This window comes from Oryctolagus cuniculus, chromosome 17 (assembly GCF_964237555.1).
Source record: "Oryctolagus cuniculus chromosome 17, mOryCun1.1, whole genome shotgun sequence".
Classification (NCBI taxonomy): domain Eukaryota; kingdom Metazoa; phylum Chordata; class Mammalia; order Lagomorpha; family Leporidae; genus Oryctolagus; species Oryctolagus cuniculus.
In genome coordinates this window covers 28,177,207-28,203,694 of record NC_091448.1, presented here as the reverse complement: position 1 = coordinate 28,203,694, position 26,488 = coordinate 28,177,207, and the positions used below count along the sequence as shown (strand labels likewise).

Below are 26,488 nucleotides of genomic sequence, written 5' to 3'. Positions count from 1 at the left end.
CTTCCATCTGCTGGTTCACTCCCCAGATGGCTGCAACAGCTAAAGCTGTGCTGTGCCGATCTTAAGCCAAGAGCCAGGAGATTCTTCTGGGTCTCCCATGCATGTGCAGGGGCCTAAGGATTTGGGTCATCTTCTGCTGCTTTCCCAGGCCAAAGCACAGAGCTGGATCAGAAGTGGAGCTACCGGGAATAGAACTGGAGCCCATATGGTATGCCAGCTCCATAGGTGGCAGCTTCACCCACTATGCAACAGCACCAGCCCCTATATCTATTTTCAATCAGTTCAAAATTCGTGTGTGTATAATTTTTTCTATGAGCAATATAGAAGTGAGCCATTTAAATGTTCAAATATTTTGAATTTTTGCGGATAACATTCTATTGATTTTTATTTTAATTATATAATAACCAAAGAAAATAATATATATGATTTATGTTGTTTGGGATTATTTAGGTGGCCCAGAACATCATCAGTCTCAGTTAGTGTCTTGCTAGCACTTCCAAAACAGTAACCTGCTGTATTAGAAGGAATATTCTATAAGCCACTTAGGTAAAAATCAGTTGAAAGTACTATTTAAAACTTCTATATTCATATTAATATTTTGTTTGCTGAGAAATTTCTGAAAGGATATGTTGAAATCCACAAAAGTGCTTGTGAATTTCTAATTTCTATAGTCTGCATTAGTTTTTGTTCTACGCTTTTTAAAATTGTTATTTGATGCATGTATTTTTAGGATTCTGTCATCTTAATTAATTGGCCACGTTCTCATTTTTAAATAATACTTTTTATTCCAGGTAATATCCCTTTGTTTGAAATCTATTCTATCTGAAATGATTGTAGCCACACTAGAATTATTCGTGTTTGCATGTGCTTTTTTTTTTTTGCAAGCATTTACTTTTAACCTAATTATCTTTTTATTTAAAGTGGGTTTTTCTATAACATGCATTTATCCTTGCTTTTCTATTCAATTTTATAAACTCTGACCTTAATTGGACTATTAAGGCCATTTACATTTTATATGGTTGGGTTTAAACCTACCATCTTGCTTCTAGTGTACCAATAATTTCAAATGATTTTTTTTTTCTTGCCAGGCAGAGTTAGACAGTGAGAGAGAGACAGAATTATAGACAGTGAGAGAGAGACAGAGAGAAAGGTCTTCCTTCCATTGGTTCACTCTCCTAATGGCCGCTGGGTACTTCCTCCCGGTCTCCCATGAGGGTGCAGGGACTCAGGCACTTGGGCCATCCTCCGCTGCCCTCCTGGGCCACAGCAGAGAGCTGGACTGGAAGAGGAGCAACCGGGACTAGTACCCGGCGCCCCAACCAGGACTAGAACTGAGGTGCCGGCATTGCAGGAGGGGATTAGCCAAGTGAGCCACAGCGCTTGTTTGCCCAATTCTGGTTAATACTTCTTCCAGCATAAGCAAGTAGTATTGTTGCTGGTAGATATCTATGTCTGAGGCTCTAGAATAATAGAACCTAAAAAAAATACAGCATTTCAGGTGCTGTATTTTTCAGGTGCATGTATTCGCAGCCACTGCTCTACATGCATTACTTCTTCAGTCCTCACACCAACCTGTGAGATAGTTAATGTTTTTATTCCCAGGAGAGGAAACTAACACAGAGAAACTCCTTCAAAATCACACAGCTAATTAATGGCAGAATTGAATTTAATTCAAGGTAGTCTAACTCCAAGATCTGTGCTTTTAGCTTATAACTTACATGGTGCAAAGAAAATTTCCAGTGATTCCTCACTAAATATAGAATTGACCATATGTATACTTTTTTTGTCATTTAGGGAAGAGTGTATTTTGTCTGTTGTATATTACTTATAAATAAAAGTACCCCCTCTCCCAATTTTGCCATCTATTGAAGTCATCATATATAATTTCACCTTTTATAAAATTTATTTTAAACACACTAGTTTTACTCATATATTTGAAGGGTACAGTTAAATGTACTCCCCAAAATTTCAAAGCAGAACTGAGGTCAACTCTTGGATTTTAAATTCCTGTGTCATTATAAAACAAATGCAAACATACTTTTGGAGTAATAGAAGTTAAATTACTGAAATCAGCATGTTGAAGAGATACCTGTGCTGTCATGCTCATTACAGATTACCAAAATAGCCAAGACATAGATTCAGCTTAAGTCCCCGTCCACACATGAAGGGAGTTAAAAAGGCGGTATACGTACAAAATGAAATACTATTCCACCTGTACCAAAACGGAAATCTTTTTTTAACAACATAGATGCATGTGGAAGACATACTAGACAAAATAAGCCAAATATGGGAAGATAAATACTACATCACCTCACTTAAATGTGGAACTAAAAAAAAATAGAATTCCTAGAAGAAACTAGAATGGGGGTTTCCAGGGGCTGGAATAGATGTTGGGAAATACTGGTCAAAGGATACAAAATTTTAGTTAGGAGGAATAAGATTCATATGTTCTGTATAACATAATAATTATAGTTAATAACAAGGAATTATATTCTTGAAAATTGCTGAGAGTAGATTTTATCACACATCAAAAAATGATATCTAAGGTAATGGATCTATCAATTAGATTAATGTAACCATCCTGCCATATGTACAATATCAAAACATCATATTCCATATCACAAGTAGATACAACTTTTGTTTGTCCAATAAAAATAAATATAAAAACAATTTATCATTAAAACAATAAAAATAATCCACTTAGGCCTGATAGAGTATACCATTTTTCATTATTATGTAAGTAAAGCCACACTGTAATAAATAATCTTATTCTACTGACCAAAAAAAGCACATTGAAAATATATACCCAGCTCAGAGGCTTTAGGATCAAATTTCAATTCGTAGATACTCTCCACTGCTTAATGCCTTACTATTTATCACCTCTCCTTGAAACAAGTAAGTATTATATGGCCATAGCCATTGGTATAGCTCCTGGCAAACACCTCTCTTTTCCTTCCCTTATATCAAATTATCCTTGTCAAAGTCTTTTGTGCATTAGAGCTATCATTCTTAAGAGTGTCTCCTCATACTCCATTTATTTTTAATGTAGTCTTCTTTTACCTTTCCCCAGGAATGTATCCTGTACACATTTGCCTTTCCTAGTAGAACTAAATTCTTTTATACTGTAGCTAGAAATTCCCTCGAACACAAGACTCAAAGAAATGTTGAACTACATATTAAATACTTAGAATCTAGAGTCTATTTTGAACCAAAGACTCTGGTCTCTGGTGGATCAAGTGGGCTCTTTAAAAATTTTTATTTAAATTATACAAGTTTCATGTATTTTTTATATACAGAACATGGTGATACTTCCCACCATACCATCCCCCCTGCCTGTGCTTCAACCCTTCCTCCTCCCTCTCCCATTCCCACTCCTAATTTTTACAAAGATCTGCTTTCAGTTTATTTAATGACCATAAGGTTAACTGTACACTAAGTAAAAGAGTTCAACAAATAGTATGAAGAAAAAAACACTGTTCTCAACAGAAAAGACAAGAGCTGTAAAATAATCATAGAATCTCAGAATGTCCATTTCACTCCAATACATTACATTTTAGATACTCTATTAGTTACCCCAGATCAGGGAAAACATGATATCTGTCATTTTTGATACTGACTTATTTCACTAAGAATAATGGTTTCCAGTTGTATCCATCTTGTTGCAAAATGCAGGATTTAATTTTTTTTACAGCTGCATAGTACTCAATAGTGTGTATACACCATAATTTCTTTATCCAGTTTTTAGTTGATGGATATCTGGGTTGACTCCATATCTTAGCTATGGTTTATTGAACTGCAATGAGCATGGGGATCAGATAACTCTTTAATATGCTGATTTCATTCCCAAGAGTGGGATGGCTGGATCATATGGAAGGTCTATATTCAGATTTCTGAGATCTCCATACTGTATTCCTCAGTAGTTGCACCAGCTTCCATTCCCACTAACAGTGGATTAGGGTAACTTCCCACTTTCTTTGTCGATTTCTTTCCTTTTTTTTTTTTTTTTTTTTTTTTTTTTTTTTTGGACAGGTAGAGTTAGTGAGATAGAGAGAGAGAGAGAGAGAGAGAGAGAGGTCTTCCTTTTTCCGTTGGTTCACCCCCCAAGTGGCCGCTACGGCTGGCACTTTGTGGCCAGTGCGATCTGATCTGAAGCCAGGAGCCAGGTGCTTCCTCCTGGTCTCCCATGCAGGTGCAGGGCCCGAGGACCTGGGCCATCCTCCACTGCACTCCAGAGAGAGCTGCACACACTTCCTCCACTACACACACAGCAGAGAGCTGGCCTGGAAGAGGAGTAACCAGGACAGAATCCGGGGCCCCAACCGGGACTAGAACCCAGGGTGCCTGCGCCGCAGGCAGAGGATTAGCCTAGTGAGCCACGGCAACGGCAGTGTCAATTTCTATATGACAGTCATTCTAACAGGGTGAAACCTCTTGTGGTTTTGATTTGCATTTTTTACCCCAAGAAAATGTGGCTCAACTGTATTTTGATTTCTGAGAGTGAAAGGAGTGGGAGTTAAAATATAGACACAGTTTCCATATTCCAAAATGAGCTAACAGATCTCTGTGGTATGAGTATTATTAGGAGAAGAGTTTAATGTCTTTGCCTTATGAGAAGTTAGGAAAGAAGTACCACTACAGGAACTAGGAAATCTATTTGTTTATTACAAGTATTTCTCAAATTTCTGTTCAGGGCCCAGAATTTAGTGTATGGACATTTATGACATAGTGTTGATAACAGTGTTTTTTATAAATCAAGATTTCAACAGGAGAATATTCATACAAAATGCAGTGTTAAAGACAATGCTTGAAGAAGATGGAATTTTGACCTCCTCTGATTTATCACTCAGAATTTAAGTATTGTTAGTACAAATAGTTCAATGAGAACCAGCTTTTTCTCAGCTACTTTCCAGCTTTATTCCAAGTACAAGCTTAGAAGAAATTCTGCATAAGTGTCTATTAAAAGAATAATGGGAAGATAGAAAGATCATTTTAAAAGATGCAGGTGGAGCTTCGGAGTCAGCTATTTTAAAATTTATGAACGGCATCAGTAATTTAACTTGTGATGGGGACAATTTTATTCCCATTTCCACGAATGCTAATGCTCAGATTTCAGTTATTAAAATTAATCTGACTCAATTATATTATGTGGGCTTGTGTTCAGCTGTACTGATTGATAATAGCAACAAGCGTTAAGTACGGATTTGTGATCTGTGACACTATATGGCTATTAACACCAAATAGGAAAGGGCTGTCAGAGTGTCCTTTTGACCCCATATGCAAAATCCATTAAGAAGCAATGGTAAATTATATTCTAAAGATAATGTCATTCATTTACTTGACAAATATTTATTAAGTCTTCCCATAGAATGATTCTTAGAGAAGAAAAACTAACACTCATTGAAGCCTCCAATACATGTCAAGAACCATGAGACTTTTGTTCAACTTTTTTTGTTTAATCCTCATGACAACTATGTGAGAATAAGAATTATTATAGTTAACAGACAAAAAAGTACAAACTTATGAAGGTTAATTTTCTCAGAGTCAAACAAAGGGTAAGTGCTGATGCTGTAATTCACATCCACTGTCCTCTGTAATCCCAAATCTCAATTCTTTTCATTATTACCATGTTCTTAGGCACTGGGTGGATTCCAAGAAGCGTAAGACAATGTTTGCTCCTATTGTTAAAAGCTTAGAGCCTAGCTGAAAAGACATGATATGCGTGGTCATTCATTCTATAAACACATTTAACCTTCTATAAGGAGCAATGATTTTCAAAGGTTGAGGAAAATAATAAACACAATTTGCATCCCTTGCATTGACAAATTCACAAATTAAGTCTCTTCGTTCTTTTATTCACAAATAAAATTATTTATGTTTTAAAAGTCTACTTAAGTAAAATGTTCTCTTCTTCAAAACTAATGGTAATAAAGAATGAAGTTTTTGAAGGAGTGACCACTTTCTGAAGCTTGTAAACATTATCAGGGCATTACATTTAACTTGAAACACAGAAGCAGGCCCTGGAACTATAAACAGAAATCTCCTTTATAAATTTTCTGGTTCTATCTGATAAATCTTTTGGCAAATATACTCAAATGACCATGAGATACATAGACTTTTGAATTAAAACTGGGAATTAATTGTGCTTTAACTTAAAGCACTATAATTAACAATGCAGAATTTCCCAACTTACATTCCACAACTTGTTTCAATTCAAGTTTCTGATCTCAGTGAATGGCAAGCTGGAAAACTAAAACTTAGCTCTGTTTCCTTCCTTTTGTTCTGTGAGTCCATCACCTATATAATGTATTAGTGCCTTGTTTCCATTCTATATTCCCATAAGCACCACAAATATGTAACTTTCCATTTACTGCTTCCACCATACTCTGCCCCGCTATCACCTGACATATGGCAGGAGTGGGGAACCATTCTTCTGCCAAGGGCCATTTGGATATTTATAACATCATTTGCTGGCCATACAAAATTATCAGCTTAAAATTAGCCCATTATACATTTATTGAATTTTAAGCCCTGCCTAAAGTTGCCTTGGCAGGGCCAGACCAAATGATTTCACAGCCCTTTTTCAGCCCCAATGGGTTGGACATACCCCACTGCTGGTCTATGGTAAAAACCAGTAACCCATCACTGCTTCTATTCCTGCCTACTTCTCTACATTGTAGCCAAAGAAAATCCTTATTTTTTTTTAAACATTACTCAGATCTTGTCTCTTCCCTATTTTAAAGCTTAACAAAATTAGTCTATTGATTAATTTTCAGGCTTACTGGCCTTAGAACAAAATCCAAATTTCCAATTCTATAGAAATTTATGAAAAACTAATATCTCATTGCCCTTCATATACAAAAAGTAGTTTAGTATATGGTAGCCATTTTCTTCAATGATGAAGTAAACTCAATGATCAAACTAGTATAATCTTTCCCTCAGCTCACACCTCATACTCACATCTTTCCCATCTTTTCTACAGATTGATTTTTATGTTATTTTATTTTTTGTATCCACTTATCTGAATCAACCATAAGAAAAGATATTTACCTAATTATTTTTAGGGCTAAGGAGTACTAATAATAGTCTTCAAGATAGCAGGAATATCAGACTTTCAACCGAGATTTTAGTTAAACTTTTGTTTCCAACACTTCCTAACTGAACATACTTAGTTATGTCACTTCTGTGAGACTTGGTTTGTTAAGCTATAAATTAAGAATAACAAGTACATACTTTACAAAATTATTGCTTGGGTTAATAGGAATTACGTGCCCAACTAGAGCAGAAATTCAAAAATATGTTGATTATCTTTTCTCTCCTTGCCTGGTAATCTGTAAGCCAAAACTAAAATTTTCTACATTTTAATTATAGTCATTTCACTTTACTTCCTAGTTATGTTCAGTAAATTAATTTCATTCAAATTAAAAGCATTCACATAAAGCTTTTCTTTTTTTAAAATTTATTTACTTATTTGAAAGTCAGAGTTACACAGAGAGAGAAGGAGAGGCAGAGAGAGAAGTCTTCCATCTGCTGGTTCACTCTCCAATTGGCTGCAATGGCCAAAGCTGAGCTGATCCAAAGCCAGGAGCCAGGAACTTCCTCTGGGTCTTCCAATGCAGGTGCAGGGGCCCATGGACTTGGGCCATCTTCTACTGCTTTCCCAGGCCATAGTAGAGAGATAGATTGGAAGTGGAGCAGCCGGAACTTGAACCAGCGCCCATATGGGATGCTGGCACTGCAGGCAGCGGCTTTACCCACTAAGCCACAGCACCAGCCCCCATAATGCTTTTCTAGAGACCAACTGCTTTAAAATACTCAGACGTTGGGGTCAGCATCGTTGCATAGAGGCTAAAGCTGCCACCTATTATCCTGTCATTCCCTATGAGTGCCTGTTCATGTCCTGGCTGCTCTACTTCCAAACCATCTCTTTGCTAATGGCCTGGGAAAGCAGCAGAAGAAGGCTCAAGTGGTCCCTTGCACCCATGTGGGAGACCCAGAACAACTCCTGGCTCTTGGCTTCTGCGTACCCCAACCTTGGACATTGCAACCATCAGGGAAATGAACCAGCAGATGTAAGATCTCTCTCTCTCTCTCTGTCTCTCCCTCTCTGTAACTCTGACTTTCAAATAAATAAATATTTTAAAAAATAATAACCATACTTCAAAACCTTACATGTCCACTTCTGAGATTTTCTCCTATGAATATGTTAGGAGCATCAACATAGTTTTTCTACTGAAGTTTTAAGCATTGTGAAATGGAGCATGGTTTGCTCTCATCTTAACATTTCAGCTCCTCTGGGATTTGGCTCTGCAGCAATGACTGGAAACTTCTTTGTTTTGCAATAGAATGAGCCTGCAAGTATATGTTCAATGGCAGTTTTTTAAACTTGTATATAAGCATTTTCATAGCTTCCAGACACTGAGAATCTACCAATGGTTGGGGGGAGGGAGGGTGGAGTAGTAACACTATTTTTTAAGGCAAGATATGTGCCTTAAGAAGATATTTCAAAAGCCTACTTTAATGTAATGATCTCTTTTGGAATGAGAGTTATTGGATATCAGAGACCATCAGTTAGATCACAATCAGGTTCATGTGCTCCTCTCTTTGGAGTTTCTGTGACAATCCTGCTCAGGATCCGGTACTATGTGACCAGTTACATCTTGATAGCCCTTAGGAGGCATAGCAGCCCATTAGACTGCTGAAGGATACACCCATTCACAAATGGTTTAATCCCCAAAAATGATAGGATGAGTATATAATGTGAACACTCTCCTATGACTAGGAAGCATCAATTCATAGAGAAAATGTCAGTCCTTGTCCTTTTTTCCATAGCTTTGGAGAGACAGATATTGGTTTGATAACATAGAGCTTTCCACTCAGAATCCACCAGTTTCACAAACCTTCCATTAGTGAAAAACAAATGATGCTTCAATTTTAACAGACCCTGAATAAAGATTTTCATGTTGCATTTTCAACACCACATAAATTTTATTAGTGATGGCTTAATGACTACTTTGAATATTAGAATTCTCAGAGAATATTCTTACAGAAGTCATAACAATGCAAGAAATTATTAACTCTACCTGAGTATAAAATAAAATCATCAGAGTAAACAAAAAAGTAAACAAAAAATGTTTTATTGTCAAATTTGTTCATTTACTTGTTTATTTACTTTGGATATCTTAAAGACATGTACAGAGGGTAAAGATAAAATGAGATAAGAAAGTAAACCAATACTCTGGTTTCTCTTCAAATCGTATAGATCTTTTATCTTTTACTAAAAATTTCCATGGAAAGTCAACCAAGAGTGTACTAACATTGAGTGATATATTGGTAACTAGGCTTCAAAACAAAACAGGAAAGGGAACTTGCCATAAGAGCTTACATATGTTTTATTATGTAATCAAAGAAAATTTACAATCTTTAGAAGGGAGAATGTTTTCCTGCCACTAAAGACTGAAGCTAAGTTATCTTGCAGACATTATTTTCTTTATTTAAGTACTATCAAGATGTGACAATGAAGAGCATAGACTTCAGAAGATACTTCTTGAGTTCAAAAACTGTTTTCACATCTGAAAAATGGCAGTAACAACTCTTCTATCACACAGGACTTATTAATCCTCATTTAATCTTTAAGAAAAAAATATAATATAATGGCAATGGAAATAATTTAGAATAGGGCTGGTGTTGTCACATAGTGGGTAAAGCCACTGCTTTCGATGCCAACATTTCATACAGCACCAGTTCATGTCCAGGCTACTCTACTTCTGATCCACCTTCCTGATAATGGCCTGATAAAAGCAATGAAAGAGGGCCTAAGTGTTTGGGCCTCTGCTACCCACATAGGAGACCCAGATGAAGATCCTTGCTCATAGCATCAGCCCAGCCCAGCCCTGGCTATTGCAACCATCAGGGGAGTGAATCAGCAGACGGAAGATTTCTGTGTGTGTGTGTGTGTGTGTCTCCCTGTTTCTCTGTAACTTTGACTTTCATAGAAATAAATAAACCTTAAAAAAAGAATTTAGAATAGACATCATATAATAAGCACTATTTGTGTTCTAACAATGATGATGATGATTATTATGACACAATGGTTTACAATGGCTTATGATGAAAATCAACTTTCCTGTTTCAACAGTCTCTTGTCCAATCTTGCTCCCAAGAAGTTCCCAATTTTGAAATATGTCCATGCTTAGTGTTTCCAGTTGTTAACTGCACAGTGCTGAATAGCATTTTAATATTTGGTCTATCAACTTAGACACTCTACCCTTACCTTCTCCTCCCATACTCCCATATCACTATTCTCAATCCTCCACTGAGCACCTGCAACCTCAATCTGTATGTCTCTAAATATCCATCGATTATTCCTTTAAACCAGATAGTATTCTTGATTCTGCTTAAGAAAGAAAGGGACCTGAACTGTACTGAAGTTTTCAAGTTGCTTTGAGATGCATGGAAAGTAAGATGGATCTATGGATGAGCAGATGAAAAGATACAGATGAGTATTGATAAGGCAGATGTAACAAATGTAGTGATTGTGGGATGGGTATTGTGGTACAGCAAGTTGAGCTGCTGTTTGGGACAATTGCATCCCTTGTCTGAGTACCAGTTCAAGCTACTCTGCTTCTGATCTGGGAAACAGCAGATGTGTGGCTCAAGTACTTGAGTCCCTGCCACCTATGTGGGAGACCCAAATGGAAATTCTCTCTCCCCCTCTCTGGCTTTCAAATAAAAAAAGTGAACAGAGAAATCTTAAAAAAGATAATTATAGGCTGGCGTCGCGGCTCAATAGACTAATCCTCCACCTGCGGCACCGGCACACCAGGTTCTAGTTCCAGTCAGGGCACCAGATTCTGTCCCAGTTGCCCCTCTTCCAGTCCAGCTCTCTGCTGTGGCCTGGGAGTGCAGTGTTGGATGGCCCAAGTCTTTGGGCCCTGCACCCGCATGGGATACCAGGAGAAGCACCTGGCTCCTGGCTTTGGATCAGCGCGGTGCGACGGCTGCAGCACGCTGGCCCCAGTGGCCACTGTGGGGTGAACCAACGGACAAGGAAGACCTTTCTCTCTGTCTCTCTCTCTCTCACTGTCCACTCTGCCTGTCAAAAAAAAAAAAAAAAAAAGACAGTTACAGCATTTATAGCATTTAGTTATAGCATTTATTAGCATTTAGGGGAAATTAGGCACATGAGGCAATTCAAAGATGGCACTCAAAGGAAGTAAGGTGGGCGGAACTCAAAGTTGTTTACCACCAAAGCTAATTGGCCACACAACATCAGGGGAAGTGACGACAACTGATGACGAATGTATAGACATATGGCTAGTCCTATAAAAATTGCCCCATAAAATGACCATTTAAGTGATTGGTTTGTCCTTATGCCCTGCCCCAATGACTGCAGTTTTGTGCTTTAAAAGGCTTTGTTATGCACACAATAAACGAGTTCTTGCTTGACTTGTCTCCCCTCTGCATCTGATTGGCTCCGGGATCGCGAGGCTGGGAAATGGGTGAGCGGCATGCTTACCTTTCCTCGGGCCCAGTCCATCCTCATATGGGTGGATTAAGACCCTGCACAGGTCTCCAACATGGGTGCAATAATCCAATACTTGAACCACCACCTGTTTGTCCCAGGGTCTGCATTATCAAGAAGCTAGAGTTAGGAGGCAGAATGAGGGATTGAACCCCCATACTCTGGTGTGGGTTGTAGGCACATTAATTGGTATCTTAATCACCAGGCCAAATACTCACCCCTGACTATCTTTTAAAGCAGAATAATAGAAGAGCATTCCCAGAAGAAAGCTTAAAGCAAGAAACAGGAATATGGAATGTAAGGCTTGTTTAACAAATGGCAAGTAGCCAAATAAAATCTGCTAAAAACATAAAGAAATATTTTTTACAAATGGGTCTGAAAAGGTGGGAAATGTTCCAAATAAAAGCCATGAACAGTAATTTAGACTTTGTCCTATGTGTAATAAGAAGCTATAAAAGCATTTTAAACAAAAGTATCTACTAAGATTTGCAGTTTAGAAATATAACTATACAGGCATAATAGAGAATGGACTGGGGAGAAGGTAAATTAAAGTTAGAAGATCAAATTAGAATGAGAAATTCTTCTTTTCTTGTTATCCCTCTCATTATCCCACTCCATCTATTCTTGGCTCCTTCCATGATTTTGAGAAAGGCACTAGATCTATTTATACCTCCTTATGGGGGGTGCAGTATACTGGGTATATTGAATCTTGAAATTAGTGTGATGGAATCCTGTAAGGAGCTTGTTAAAAATGCAGGTTCCAGGGCTCCTCTGCTGACCTAAGATACTACTTCAATAGATCAACAGTGAGACAAAATGATGTACCTATACATGAACTTCGAGCAAGTGTTCCACTGATCATTTCATAAGGGTAACATCTGTCCTGCCTTTGGCTTGATGTTTCATTGAAATTTTATGAAAAGTACAATTTGATGTCTGATTTGTGCTCTTAGAAATTAGTCCTTTAAAGAGATTTGCCTGAGGGGCTGCCACTTAAGAATTAGCAATGACTTCATTATCACAATGAGCATTTTAAAGTCTTATCAGAGGACAGAAAACAAAGCCAATTGCCCTTTTTTGGGAGTCCAGGCAGGGAGAGCCTCATGACTGAAGACTGTGTTTTACCATTAGAAAGACAACTATGAAAGTCTAAGCACCCCAAAGGCAAGGTGGTGTCCATGTTGACATAGACAGGAGCCTTAATAGCTAATGCTGCTAATTAGCACTATCCCAGTAGAAAGAGACAGATGTGCAGCCCTTGGGTATCCCTTATTTCCTCATGCACTCAATGACTCAGTGAATGCCCATGATCTTCTATGTAGTAGGAGGATTTAATGAGAAATAAAATTAGCAGGATATAGCAACTGGAATAATTTAGTTTCTTGAAGGAATTTAATTTAACACAACACAATAAATCTATCTCCCACAGCCAACCCTAATCCCAGGAAACAAGAGGACGTTTTACAATGTTAGGAAATGAGAGCTGACTATCTATCAAACATTCCCTAATAGGTGATGGAATCTACTGCGCTATGTGACAAAGGACCTCTTGTTAGAGATGAGGGAATTAGGCTTCCAGCATAAACACACTTCAGGGTTTCTTCTTTCATGGAGAAATAGACACCTCAGCAAAGTGGAATGGAATTTCTTGTAGATGAGGGGATATTGAAATGTGATGTGAAAAATTAAAGATCTTCACAAATCCTTGGGTCATACTTAGAGATGTGTGCCATTCCCCCTTACCTTGAACTCCGGGAGAGACCATCAGCGAGTGATACTGTGTCCAATTTGTCCTTCAATTTGGAAACACGTTCCACAACTTGTCCCTGGAGCACTATTGGAATGCAGAGCTCTAATTAGCCAGAAGCTGCAATTCTGTGAGAAAGCTCAAGCTAGCCAGGTGAGAGGCCAGATAGAGAGAGAGAGAGACCCCCATCCTCCCATTGTTTGAGCCCCAGCCATTTGAATCAATACAGCAGAAGCAAGTTTTTTTGCACATCAATAGATAACCCATGGGGAAGTATGTGAGGGTGGCTGATAGGAAAAGCCTTGAGATTTCAGGCAAAGGACCCCCATGGCTGAACCCATGAAGGAGGAAATGATGCCCCAAGGGAGATTCCAACCCTCAAGGGGGGCTTTCAGGTTTGGATAAAGTGCAATGTCAGTGGTGACACCTGTGGCAAAAGACCACATCCCTCTCCTAAGCGTTCTTGTTCTGCCCAAGGGAAGGGAAAGCAACTTTGAAAGATGGCTGACACTACACTACCTGCCAATTTCAGGGCAGGGAGGTCTGAACTAGGTTTACTTTGAATGAAGTGAAGGGGTTGGCGCTGTGGCATAGCGGGTAAAGCCGCTGCCTGCAGTGCTGGCATCCCATCAAGACCCGGCTGCTACCCTTCCGAGCCAGCTCTCTGCTATGGCCTTGGAAAGCAGAAGAAGTGGCCCAAGTCTTTGGGCCCCTGCACCCACATGGGAAGACCCAGAGGACGCTCTTGGCTCCTGGCTTCGGATTGGCGCAGCTCCAGCCGTTGTGGCCATTTGGGGAGTGAACCAGCAAATGGAAGACCTCTCTCTCTCTCTCTCTCTCTCCCTCTCCCTCTTCCTCTCCCTCTCCCTCTCCCTCTCCCTCTCCCTCTCCCTCTCTCTCTGTGTAACTCTTTCAAATAAATAAAATCTTTCAAAAAAATGAAGTGAAAACATTATACCTTGCATCTGATTGTGAGTATTTGTTACTAGTTAGAAATGGACAGAATTTTCTCCACTACTTCCTTGAAAGATGAGCTTGGAAAAACCATTGAGGTCCCTCATTTCTTCATCTATAAAATGAGGAAAATTCCTGTACTACTTAATTGGGAGAGTTATTGTAGAATTAGTGAAAGAATGGATGTGAGGTCACCTTAAAATAACATGAATGTACACTAAATGTTGAAAACTGATAACCACCCAATCACCCCATTATATACTCAGACATGACTTGAAACAAGGCAACGCCAATTCCTTTTCTCTTGCACACATGTCTATACACACATAGGTAGATCCACACACACAAATACAGCTCCTCCTTGGACATGATCACAAGTTTCCAGAGACAGATGATGGGCCCAATCCGTAAAATGATTTCAGAATGTAAAGTAGACAAGAACAGGTGAGGGGAAATTATTTATGTATTAGCCCCATGGAAGGTATGTTTTGCGTGTGTTTATTTCATTAAACACTCTTTAGCCTAATAAACTAGGTGTTACCATTACTTCCTTTCTAGAAGTGAAGAAACAGAAGTACAGATGGGTTCCCTTATGCAGACACATAGACTAATAAGTGGGATTGCTGGATGAAAGCCCCATTTGTTTCACATCAGACCTGTGATGTTTTTATATCCCATTGAATAAAATGATGCTAAAATCTAGAACAATGAAAATTTTTTGCTTTAAACCTTGAAAATATTAGTGTTTCCCTGTATTATGACCAAATGCGGCCATCGCAATGGCTCATGTTATCACCATGACAACTCTCCAACACAAGGCTAGTTTTCCTTTAATTGTTCCAAATGACCATGGTGGCCAGGGTGCTCCAGGGCTTGATGGCCCTGTGAGTTAAACAGAGAGCCCATCAGAACAACCAATAAATTAATTTCCACTAAATGCCTGGACTCATCAACTTACAATGTACAGATCTGGATTTCTGGGTTCAGCCAACTTTGAGAAAAGCCTGACAAAACTTGATCTGAGGATTGTACAAGATACGAGGGTTGAAAATAGGACAAAAGTCTGTTAGAGTAGACATGATTTTGCTATTTTTCCCTATCCTCATTCTTCCTTCTGATGCAGATACCTATCTTGGGTTTCTGACTGTGATGCCCATGATGAATCTTGCAAGATTTAACCCTTAACCTGCTGAACCACCCTTTCTGTGAATCCCCGGGGACCATGGAGAATTCAACCATGCAATTCAAATAAAATCTCTCTTCGTTGGTGGGAAAAAGAGAAAAATCTTAAATATGTAACGAAAATGAATTTCCAATTATATTTTTAGGATAATGGTTTAACAAAGCAACCTAATTTGTCTACAAAGCAATTTGAGTTGAATTTGATTGGATGAGTTTAACCAAGGAGGTCTGAAAGTAGATGCTCAGGAGAATTGAAGAGCAATGCTTACTAAAGGGGAAAAAATGAGTGGTGGTGTATCTTGGCAGGAGAGAGGAAATGAAGGGAGAAGATTCCACAAGGCAACTCTTTTCCATGACCTCCATAATCTTCAACAAAGCTTCTAATTTCATAAAATGCTCCATGTTGATGGATTCCTCATAGAAACTGATGGTAGGATTTAGTTTCATACCTGGGCTGATAAGGAACAAAACAGCAAGTGCATACATCAAGGCTGGAGGGGAAGCAGCATGAACTATAAGAACAGAAGCCCTCGAGAAGTAGTATAGATAGAGGCAATATATTAAGATCTATAAAGCCTAAAATCTGAAATAAGATCCAGTTTTGACTAGATCTGTAAGGAGCAAGCTGCCTTCCAGATCACATATCTATTATATATGCAGAAACTCCAGATCTATCATCCATTCATCTCTCATTCATACAACACCTGTTATAGGCACCATGCTGGAGTAGAGAAATAAATGCCATAGGCCAATGTTGCTCAAATATGTTTGCATTACAATTAAACAGTGACTGTTAAAATGCAAATTCTAGAGCATCTCTTCCCCTCTCTAAATAATCGATCTAAGGTGGGACACAAGAATTTTAAAGCATGTTGTCTGCACTTCAAAAGAATACAGAGCTAGTCTTTCACATAAGGAGTTTACAGCATATATGGAAGCCATATACCTAAACAAAGATAATTATGTAAAGTATTGCAAGTGTGTGTTTTGGTAAAGTGAGGGAAACAAAAGGGGGCTTATTTATTTCTTCCCATGGAAAAGACATAGTGGAGGAGATTACACCAAGGTTGAAATAAAAAATGAATTAAAAAAGTACAAAGAATTTCTAATGGTGAACACAACAAAGCAGGTCTGGAATCACAAGTAGGCATACAGAGTCTCAAGAAATTGAGAGTAGTTGATTGTGGAGTCAATAAAGAATGCAACAAAATAGAGATGAGCAGGGAATGATTGTAGTAGAATTTTTAGTCATTCAAAGAGTGGACAAAACGGAAGCTTTAGGCAGAATTTGCCAAGATTGAGAAGGAGAGTAAAATATTACAACTTTTTTTTGAGCCTTTATGTAGATCCAGAGAAAAGGCTGATCTTGCATTATAGTTGACCTCTGAGGAAGAGTATGAGAAAGTCAGTCCTGTAAGAATCTCAAAGGTATGAGATGTGATTCCTTGGACAATAAAACAAAACACTGGTAACTGTAAGAGAGCATCCTCTCCAACAACAGCCCCAAGAATAGGAATGCACTGGGGAGGGAATATGAGGCTCATGAATGTCTTATGTGGACCACCAAAGTAGTTATTATTATCTTATCTCATCAATACTCTTCAGCACTTCTGGTCTTCTGCATTCCCTTGACCATTTGCCAAAGCTTAAGTTTGCTTTCTGAAGGCTGAAATCCCCAAAGGAGTTGGATGGTCTTTTGACTCCTTCTAGCCTCTGTCATTTCCCCATTACATGAATTTGTAACCAGACATTTAGCATATCTTGACTTTCAAAGAGCAGATTTGCAAATTAAGTTCAGTATTTGTGAAATGCCTAGAAAGTCATTAAGTCTCATGGTTACTTGGGGTCCAAAGTCATTGTTAAATTGTGTCAAGAACCATCCATATCTGATACCTGTATACTGCATAAAATTAAGGATTATAGTCATTAACATCAAAAGGCAGAATCAGGGGCTTGTGTTGTAGCACATAGGTTAAGCTGCTGCCTGTGAAGTGTCATCCCATATGGGTGCTGGTTCCTGTCCTAGGTTCTCCACTTCCAATCCAGGTTCTCAGTGACGGCCTGAGGAAAGTAGCAAACGATGGTGCAAGTGTCTGGGACTTTGCCACTTGCATCGGAGCCCTGGATAAAGCTCCTGGCTCCTGACATTGGGCTGGCCTAGCCCTGGCAATTATGGCCATATGATGAGCAAACCAGCAGATGGAAAAATCTTTCTGTCTGTCTCTCCCTCTCTCACTGTAACACTGACTTTCAAATAAATTAATAAATCTTTTTTTAAAAGGTAAAAGATAGAGATAGCTATATTTCATTGCTTCCTTGATTTCTATTAAATATCAATTGCTAGATTTTTATTTAGGGTTGAATGGCAGTCATCATAGCTTCGAGAAGTAATTTAAATCTAAAATGTCTTGGTTGTGCTTTTATGCCCATAAATATTTACTTATGCACACATACACTTTTCCATCTGAAGTTGGATAATCAGATATCCTTTATATGGGGAGTTTGTAAAATCTTCTAGACTTCTGTCATTCTGAACAAAGATATGAAATTACAAATCCTAGTAAACAAATATTCATTCAACAAATTATTGAGCAATATGAAAGCAAAGAAGTAAATATTAGCACTATGCTAAGTAATATAAGCAAGTATGATGGTATCCCTCATCTGAGAGGAAGTCTTTGGTTTTTAAAAATGCTTGTAAGCAATCAATTTACTTACAATGACTTCAAACATTGGAGATTTAGGATTTAAATTAAAGTCAGAAAATCTTGCATTGTATATTTCTTAAGTTTTTTATTAATAATAATTGTACATATGTATGAGCTACAATGTGGTATTCCAATACATATATAAATCTGTACTGATCAAAACAGAGTAAAACAACATTTCCCATTCTTCGACATTATTACATGACTGGAGGCTTGGAGCTTCTTTATTTGTTCATATCATATATACCAGGTTATTGTAAAGCTAAAGTCTCCCCTACTATGCTATGTAACACCAGGGACTTGCTCCTTTCATCAAACTCTGATTTGACGCCTGTTTTCCAAACTCCCTCTAGGACCTCCTAACTACCCCCCACATCCTCTACTAATCACCATTCTGTGTTCAAATTAATCTTTTGAATAGACTGCACATAGGAGAGAAAGAGCGAGTACATGTAGCTGTGTCTGACTTATTTCACATAACATGATGGCTAGCAGTTCGAACTATTTTGCTGCAAGTGGTGAGATTTCATTCTTTTTTATGGCTGAATAACATTACACCATTTGTACATAACACATTTTCTTCATCAATTCATGTTATGATGACACCTCAGTTAATTCCATATACTGGCTGTTGTGAAGAATTCTGCAATAAATATTGTGCAACATGTATCTCTTAGATACAATGATTACATGCCTTTTGAATATATATATACCCAGAAGTGGGATTGTTGGATTATATGACAGTTCCATTTCTAGTTTTTAAAGAAACATACACACTCTTTTCCAAAGTGGCTATAATAATTTACATTCCCACCAATATATTATGAGTTCGCTTTTCTTCACATTTCTGACAATATTTTTTACTTTCTGTCCTTTTGATAGCAGACATTCTAATAGGGGTGAGGTGATATCCCATCATGGTTTTGATTTGCATTTCCCTGATGGCTAGGGACATTGAGTATTTTTACATATATCTGTTAGCCATTTGTATTTCTTTTGAGAAGTGCCTATTCAGGTCTTTTGCACATTTCTTAACTAGATTCATTGTTTCTTGTTGTTGAGATTTTTGAATTCCTGATATATTCTGGATTTTAATCCTTTACCAGATAAGTTGGTTAAAAATTTTCTTTTTTATTCCATCATATATCTTTCACCCTATTGCTTTCTTTGATATGCAGAAGCTTCCAAGTTTGATATGATCCCAGTTTTTGTAGTATTTAAATATGTAAAATGTTTTGCTTTTGTTGTCTGTGCTTTTGGGGTCTTATCAAAAAATCCTTGCATACATCAGTGTCTTGACCGTTTTCTCTTACAGTTAGGTCTTTGATCCATCTTGAATTGATTTTTTATATGGTGGGAGGTAGGTACCTAATTTCATTCTACTACATATGTATATCCAGTTTGGTCAGCACCATTTATTGAAAAGATAATCCTTTCTCCAGTGCATGCTGTTGGATCCTTTTGTCAAAGATCAGTTGACTGTATGCATGTGGGTTAATCTCTGAATTCTCTATTGTTTTCCACTGACATATATTTCAGTTATTATGACAGGATCATGCTGTTTTCATTAATTTTGCTTTGTAGTGTGCTTTGAAATCAGGTATTATGATGCATCTTGTTGGATTTTTTCCTCTCAGGATTGCTTTGGCTATTCTGATTCCTTATGAATTTTAGCATTTTTTTTCTAAATTTGTAAAAAATGCCATTGGTATTTTGATGGCAATTGCATTGAATCTGTAGATAGCTTTAATGGCATTCTCCTTTAAAATAATTCACTTATTTATGTGAAAGGGAGAGTTTCAGAGCAGCATAGGCAAAGAAAAAGAGAGAGGTCTTCCATCCATTGGTTCGCTCACCAAATAGTCACAATGGTTGGAGCTGGGCCGATCTGAAGCCAGGAGCCAGGAACTTTCTCTGGATTTCCCACGTGGTTACAGGGGTTCAAGGACTTAGGCCGTCTTCCACAGCTTTCCCAGGCCATCCCAGAGAGCTGGATCAGAAGTGGAGCAGCCAGTACTCAAACCAGCAACCATATGGGTTGCCAACATTGCAGGTGGCGGCTTTACCTACCACACCATAGTGTTGGCCCCTAGGATTGGTGTTTAACACTGATCAAATTTCTCTAATTTTAATACCATAGCATATCTACAATTTATCAAGTAATAAATCTTTAATTCATGAACAAAGACTATCTTTCCATTTTTTTGTGCTCCTGGTTATTTCTTTCATCAGTGTTTAATATTTATTATTGTAGATACATTTTCAACACTTTGGTTAAATTTGTTATTAATATCTAATTTTTGTAGCTATTGTGAATGGGATTTTTTTCTTGACTTCTCTTTTAGTAAGATCATTATTGATGTATAAAAATGTTACTGCATTTTTTTTCTAGGTTGATTTTGTTTCCTGTGATCTAACTGAGTTGATTTATCAGTTCTAACAGTTTTTTGGTGTAGTGTTTATGCTTTCCGTATACAAAATCATGTCATCTTCAAATGTGGATAATTTGATTTCTTCTTTTCCAATTTCAATGGCCTTTATTCCTTTTCTTCCCTAATTGCCCTTGCTAATACTTTCAATGCTGTATTGAATAAGACTGATGAAAATGGACATCCTAGTCTTCTTTCAAATCTGAAGGGAAATGCTTTCAGCTGTTCCCCATTCAGAATGATATTGGCTGTGTGTTTATCATATGTGGCCTTCATAATTTTAATGTGTGTTCCTTCTATACCTAATTTGTTGAGAGTTTTTTTTTTAATCATGAATAGATGCTAACATACTAAGTGGTTTTCTGCATCTATTTATATGATCATACAGTTTTTGTGCTTCATTCTGTTCATGTGATTTATTGGGTGTGTTGATTGTGAATGTTGAACAATCCTTGCATGTCTGGCATAATCCCACTTGGTCATGTGGTACAATCCTTTTAATGTAGTTGTGGATTGCTAATATTTATTTCTCATCCAGGGACCTTAAGAGTCTTATTCAAAATCCCATAGATATTGAGTGGAAAAGTCATGTTTCAAGTCCATGCTTATAATACCCCAGTGTACAAACACATGGTCATTTGTACTCCCTTTCATTTTCCAGGTATGGTGATTGCCCATTTGATACCCCTGCATATTAACTTACTGGTCTGAACACTGAAACCAAAGAGTAAAGCATACATATTTTATCTGAAAAATTGTCTTTGAATTTCTTTCCTGTGCTGTTTGGAAGACTTCTATTATCTCAAGATTATTTTGGGGAGGAGGGGAAGTATACATTGCTATCCAGAATTAGAGTAAGTTATTTGGAGATATTTGGGATTAGAAAACTCAAGAAGTCAATCATGTGTAAAATGAGACTCTTATTATTTTACTTCATGGTTTAAAGTACGATGCACAGGTATAGGGAATAAAATAAGGTCCATATCTTCCTGAAATCTGAGCCACAGGTAAGAAGACAACGTGAAAATAGAACAAAATATCCCAATACCCTAGTGACAAAATTAGTCTGCCAAAACTTTCAAGAATAAGTAAAGATACTGGCACTTTGTTGATATAATTCCTCAGATTGACTCCTCTCATCTATGCAAAATACTTTTTGAACAAGAAAAACTGTACTCTATTCTGAGCTTAAGTACTAGGCCTCTTTGGAACTTCATAGGATAACTCATTTCCTTACCCTAGACTTCATTTACTAATATCTAAAGTGGATCTATAACTAAGTATCCTCTAGCACCTTTTTACAATTCTTCATTTTCTAGTCTCTTAAAGAGAAAAAATCTCCAATGTAACTATTTTTAGAAGAATCATTTTACCTAGGAAGCAAAAAAAATGTTCCCAAGGCACTATATGTCTTCTTCTACCATTGATTCCTGAATAATCTCTAGGAGGATATTGATTCAGGACACTACCATACTTGTTTCTTTTTTGGGGGGGAGGGAATTAAAAGGAAAAATACAGTGTTATTGTTAAAAGTCTATAACTGTGATTCAAATAATTAGGAGAGTAATGAGTTTCAATTTAGAATCACCTAGAAACTTTTCAAACTATACCAGACCCATACTTGTCTGTCTTTAAGAGTATGTGGACAAGAGCTAACTGTGTGTGCTGGGTGAATTACATATGGGAGTCTTTTAATCAACCAGTTGGTAGAATCAGGGTATGGATTGGTAATCTCTGGAGTCAGACAGCTTCCTCAAAGCACAAATCAGCTGGGAGAAGTTGAGTGAGGCAGAAGGAAAAGGAGTCAGAGGAAAAGGTAGCAGTTTTTACTGTTTCTCCTATGAGAAACGCTTCCTGCTTTGAATAAGCAGACTACTCAGTGTGCCTCTTTCTGATCTCAGTAATTCTGAACATATGCGAGGGGCCCTAACTGATCCAAAAACTCCAAAGAGTTTTTCCAAGGTGATTCTATGTGTGTTTTTATTATAAATGCATATTTTTATTATTTTATTTTATTTTTATAATTTAATGGAGTTATCTTTTTTAGTTACTTTATTAATTCTAATTTTTATTTACTTTCACTATTTTTCATAAAATTTTATTTAGTTTTATTTATTTTACAGATGGACAGACAGAGATGAAAGGAAATCTTCCAACCTCTGGTTCATTCTCCAGATATTTGTAGCAGCTAGGGCTGGGCTAGATGAAGCCAAGACTCTGGAACTCAATCTCCCATGTTGGTGGCAAGGAACCAAGTGCTTGAGCCATCACCTGCAGCCATCCAAAGTGCACATTAATAGTTGGAATTGGATTAGGGATTAAAACCCAGGCATTCAGAAATGGGAGGCAGTAGTCTTAACCACTGCCTTTACTTTCATTCTTAACACTAGAATAGGAAACAACAGATTGATGGACATGATAATGAGCACAATCAAGGGTGAAAAAGCAAATGCTTCTCTTCCACTTAGCTGTGCAGAGAACTAGGACTACACCTTGATCCCAAGTGAAGTCATTTAGGGGTGGCTGGCAGCTCTCTATGAGAAAGAGAGAAGAGGGGAGGGTAAGGAGAGGAGTGTAAGGAGAAAAACAGACAAAGCAAAAAAGTGAGAGAAGAAAGCAGAGGAGAAATAGAAAAATAATTTACACAGGGAACACAAAAGAACCCCCAACTGATCAAATATTATTCAACTATGGGTATGGGAAACTTTCCTAGAATACTCCTCTTATCCTGTTTCAGAAATTCAAAAAGGAAATTTGCTAACGAAAAACTAAGTCTAGGACTGGTGTTCTGGTGCAGTGGGCTAAGCTGCTGCTTGTAATACCATTATCCCTTATCAGAGTGCTGGCTGGAGTCCCAGATACTCTGCCTCCAATCCAGCTCTCTGCTAATGTGCCTGGAAAAATGGAGAATGATTGCCCAATTTCCTGGCTCCTGGCATCATCCGTGCCCAGCCTTGGGCTTTTCAGCCATTTGGGGAGTGAACCAGTGAGTGGATGATCTCTCTCTCTTTCTGTCTCTCTCTTTTCCTGTCACTCTGTTCTCCAAATGAAATAAATAAATCTTTGGTACAAATTTATCTAAAAATAAGAATAGCTGCTGGATAATCAAATATAGAAGAAAAAAAAAAAAACGCCATTGCCAAAAACATCAGCTCTAGAATCAGACTTCCCAGATTCAAATTTCCTACCCATTAATTACTTTATCACTTTTCTGTTATGCAGACTTGAACAAAAGGTTCAACACATATGAGTCTCAGTTGCTGTCTTTTAAGTGGGGATCATAAGCTTATTTCCCTTATTTAATTTGTTCGTACAATTAGACAAAATGATGCTGTAAGCTGCCTATTGCCTGACAAAAAAATTGACTAGTAAATATTTTCTGTGATTATTCATCATAAGTTGAATGTGGATCAATTGCTCTGAGCCACAGTACAACTAATGCTTACACAATTTATTCTCTCATCGCATTGAATGCCGTCTTTTTCTCAGGATTCTGCAATAAATACATAACAGAGCCATCTAATTCCAAATCCTGCATTGTATTTCTTCAAAATAAGACACTGTTAACAAAAGCAATGGGGAACAAACAACAAAAGTGTGATGATGTAACAAAGCCTATATTCATGAGCCAAAATAAGGTAACACTAATTTAGAATATTCAGATTTTCATGGAGTAATTTTTCTCTACCACACCTGAACTCCAAATGGGATGATTCACACAATTGCTTCTCATCAGTTTATTGAATACAGTAAATAGTAAAATGCTTTTTTAAAAAATTCACAAAGGAGAAAAAATTAACAATGAGGATGTGCAAAAATATAATGTAGAGATTTAAGGCAAAAAGTTGAGATACGGAAAATAGAAACTGGTCAAGGAATGCAACAGGAAAACAATAGAATATAATTGTCAAGCATTAAAAAAAGGTGTTTCATCTGTAGAAAAATCAGATAATCATTTAGATCAATAAAATGGTCAAAATGACAATAAAGTCACACATCACAGTGACTATACAATGATGAATTCCAATGTATTTGCAATAGAGTTCCATACTGCACTGGATGCTTTCTGAAGGAGTTTGCTATAATTAGCGTCACTGCACTGAATGTCAAAGGAATTAATAATAATTAGCCTCTGATTATAGAGAGCTGACTATCATGGTTATTATGTTAACACTCAAAAACAACTTGCTTTATTAAAGCATTTGTTTTTGAATTGTCAACAGCAATCTGTAAATCAATGCTTTGCATTTTTCGGGATCAAAGAACTCATATAGGTCGTTGACTTTCTCATTGGAGCAGTGTTCCATAATCATGCTATTTGGGCAGATGATCAATTTAAAAAGGGAATGAAATTGAAACTCCCTAAATGAGATCTTGACATTGCCCATTACCCCATGTGAGGTTATGTCTATACTTACCTAAACAAACTGGAAACTGCTTTTGCTATTTGAAATGTAGAATGTGTGACTAGTTATAGTCCAATGACACAAATGCACTTTTTGAAAACTGGCAAATGAGCCTGCGTACAAATGTTTTAGTATTTGTCCAAATCTATAAAACAGGTCTCTATGAAAATTAAACTCCCTGAAGCCCTGAGTGTTACCTTTCTTTTTGCCAAGTTGAGAATCTTTAAAGGTTTGAAATTCCTGAAGAAAGTGCCTTAAAAAGACAGTTGAGTTTTGAAGATTGATAATCATTCACATTACAAACCTGGAAACCTGAAGAACAAAAAGAAAATGGATTCCAAGAGGACAATGGTATCTTTAAGTCAAAGGAGCAGTTGATAATATTAAATGATTATCAAACCTCAGAGAACAAAATCCTTAGGGTCTTAGAAAGATAATTAGGTTTAGATAATGTGTGAAAGGGAGGAAAGTATTATTTTCAGGTATGCACACAGTCAGCTGGCCCTCAAAAGATCATTCACTTGTGATGCATGTGAAATGGCCTGAGCTTTTGCCTGTGCTCCAATCCCTGTCAAGCTCTTAAGAGATAAATAATAGAAACAGTTTTGAAGGTTCAGAACAATATGATTTGAGAGAGAGAAAGGAAGTAAATTACCAAAGTATTGCTAACTGAACTGGCCATGAAAATAATCTGAATACAACAAATAATAAAAAGGTACTTTAAAGGTTCATGGAAAATAGAATTTAAAAATGAGTTTATTTGGGTACCAAAAAAATGGAATTTATGCATTTTTTTCATAATATGAATTTCTATGCATTTTTGGAGACCCCACATAAGAAAACTATACACGTGCCATGAAAACTAAGGTTCTTTATTATTTATCCTTTTTCTTGTTTAAAAAAGTCCTTCAATTCCAGGACATACTTAGTGTTTTGACTTCTATTCACAGATCACCCATAAATCCACTACTTTTACATTCATGTGAATCTTTTACAAAATGACAGTAAAATGAGGAAAACACTATTGATATTTGCTAGGAAAAAATGCTGACCCCCACTGAGCATATCTTGCTCTTCCGGGATGCCACTCCTTTGCTAGTACTGTTTCTGACTTCTGTGATACTTGGAATTCTGGGTTGAAAAATCCAACTTCTGAATTTCTCTTGTTAAACTCAATTTTCAATGTTTCCTGTCCTAATGACAGTGGAAAAACAAGTATCATAGTTATTATGAAAATAATTTTCAACATGCACATTCAAAAAGGGCACAAGGATCACTCAGGATTTTCTTGGGAGCTTTAAAAGCAAATGCAGGACGCTAACAGAGCTGACAGATAACAACTAACACTTTAGATCACTTTATGGCTTCACAATGCTTTTGATGTACCATCATATGTGATGCTCACAACAACTCAGAGAATACAGCGAACTGGAAAATCAAAGTTAGGGCAAACAACTTGCTAAAAGACACATGATAGGTAGCAGAATAAAATTTTAAAGGAAAGCTTCTGTCTTAAATCCTTTATCTTGAGGCCAGCACTG

At 37.2% G+C, this 26,488-nt stretch overlaps 1 pseudogene; it reads left to right on the top strand.

Annotated features, from left to right (window-relative positions):
• The first annotated feature begins 9,230 nt into the window (after positions 1-9,230).
• On the top strand, positions 9,231-9,337 carry LOC127484583 (U5 spliceosomal RNA; annotated as a pseudogene).
• Positions 9,338-26,488: the final 17,151 nt, after the last annotated feature.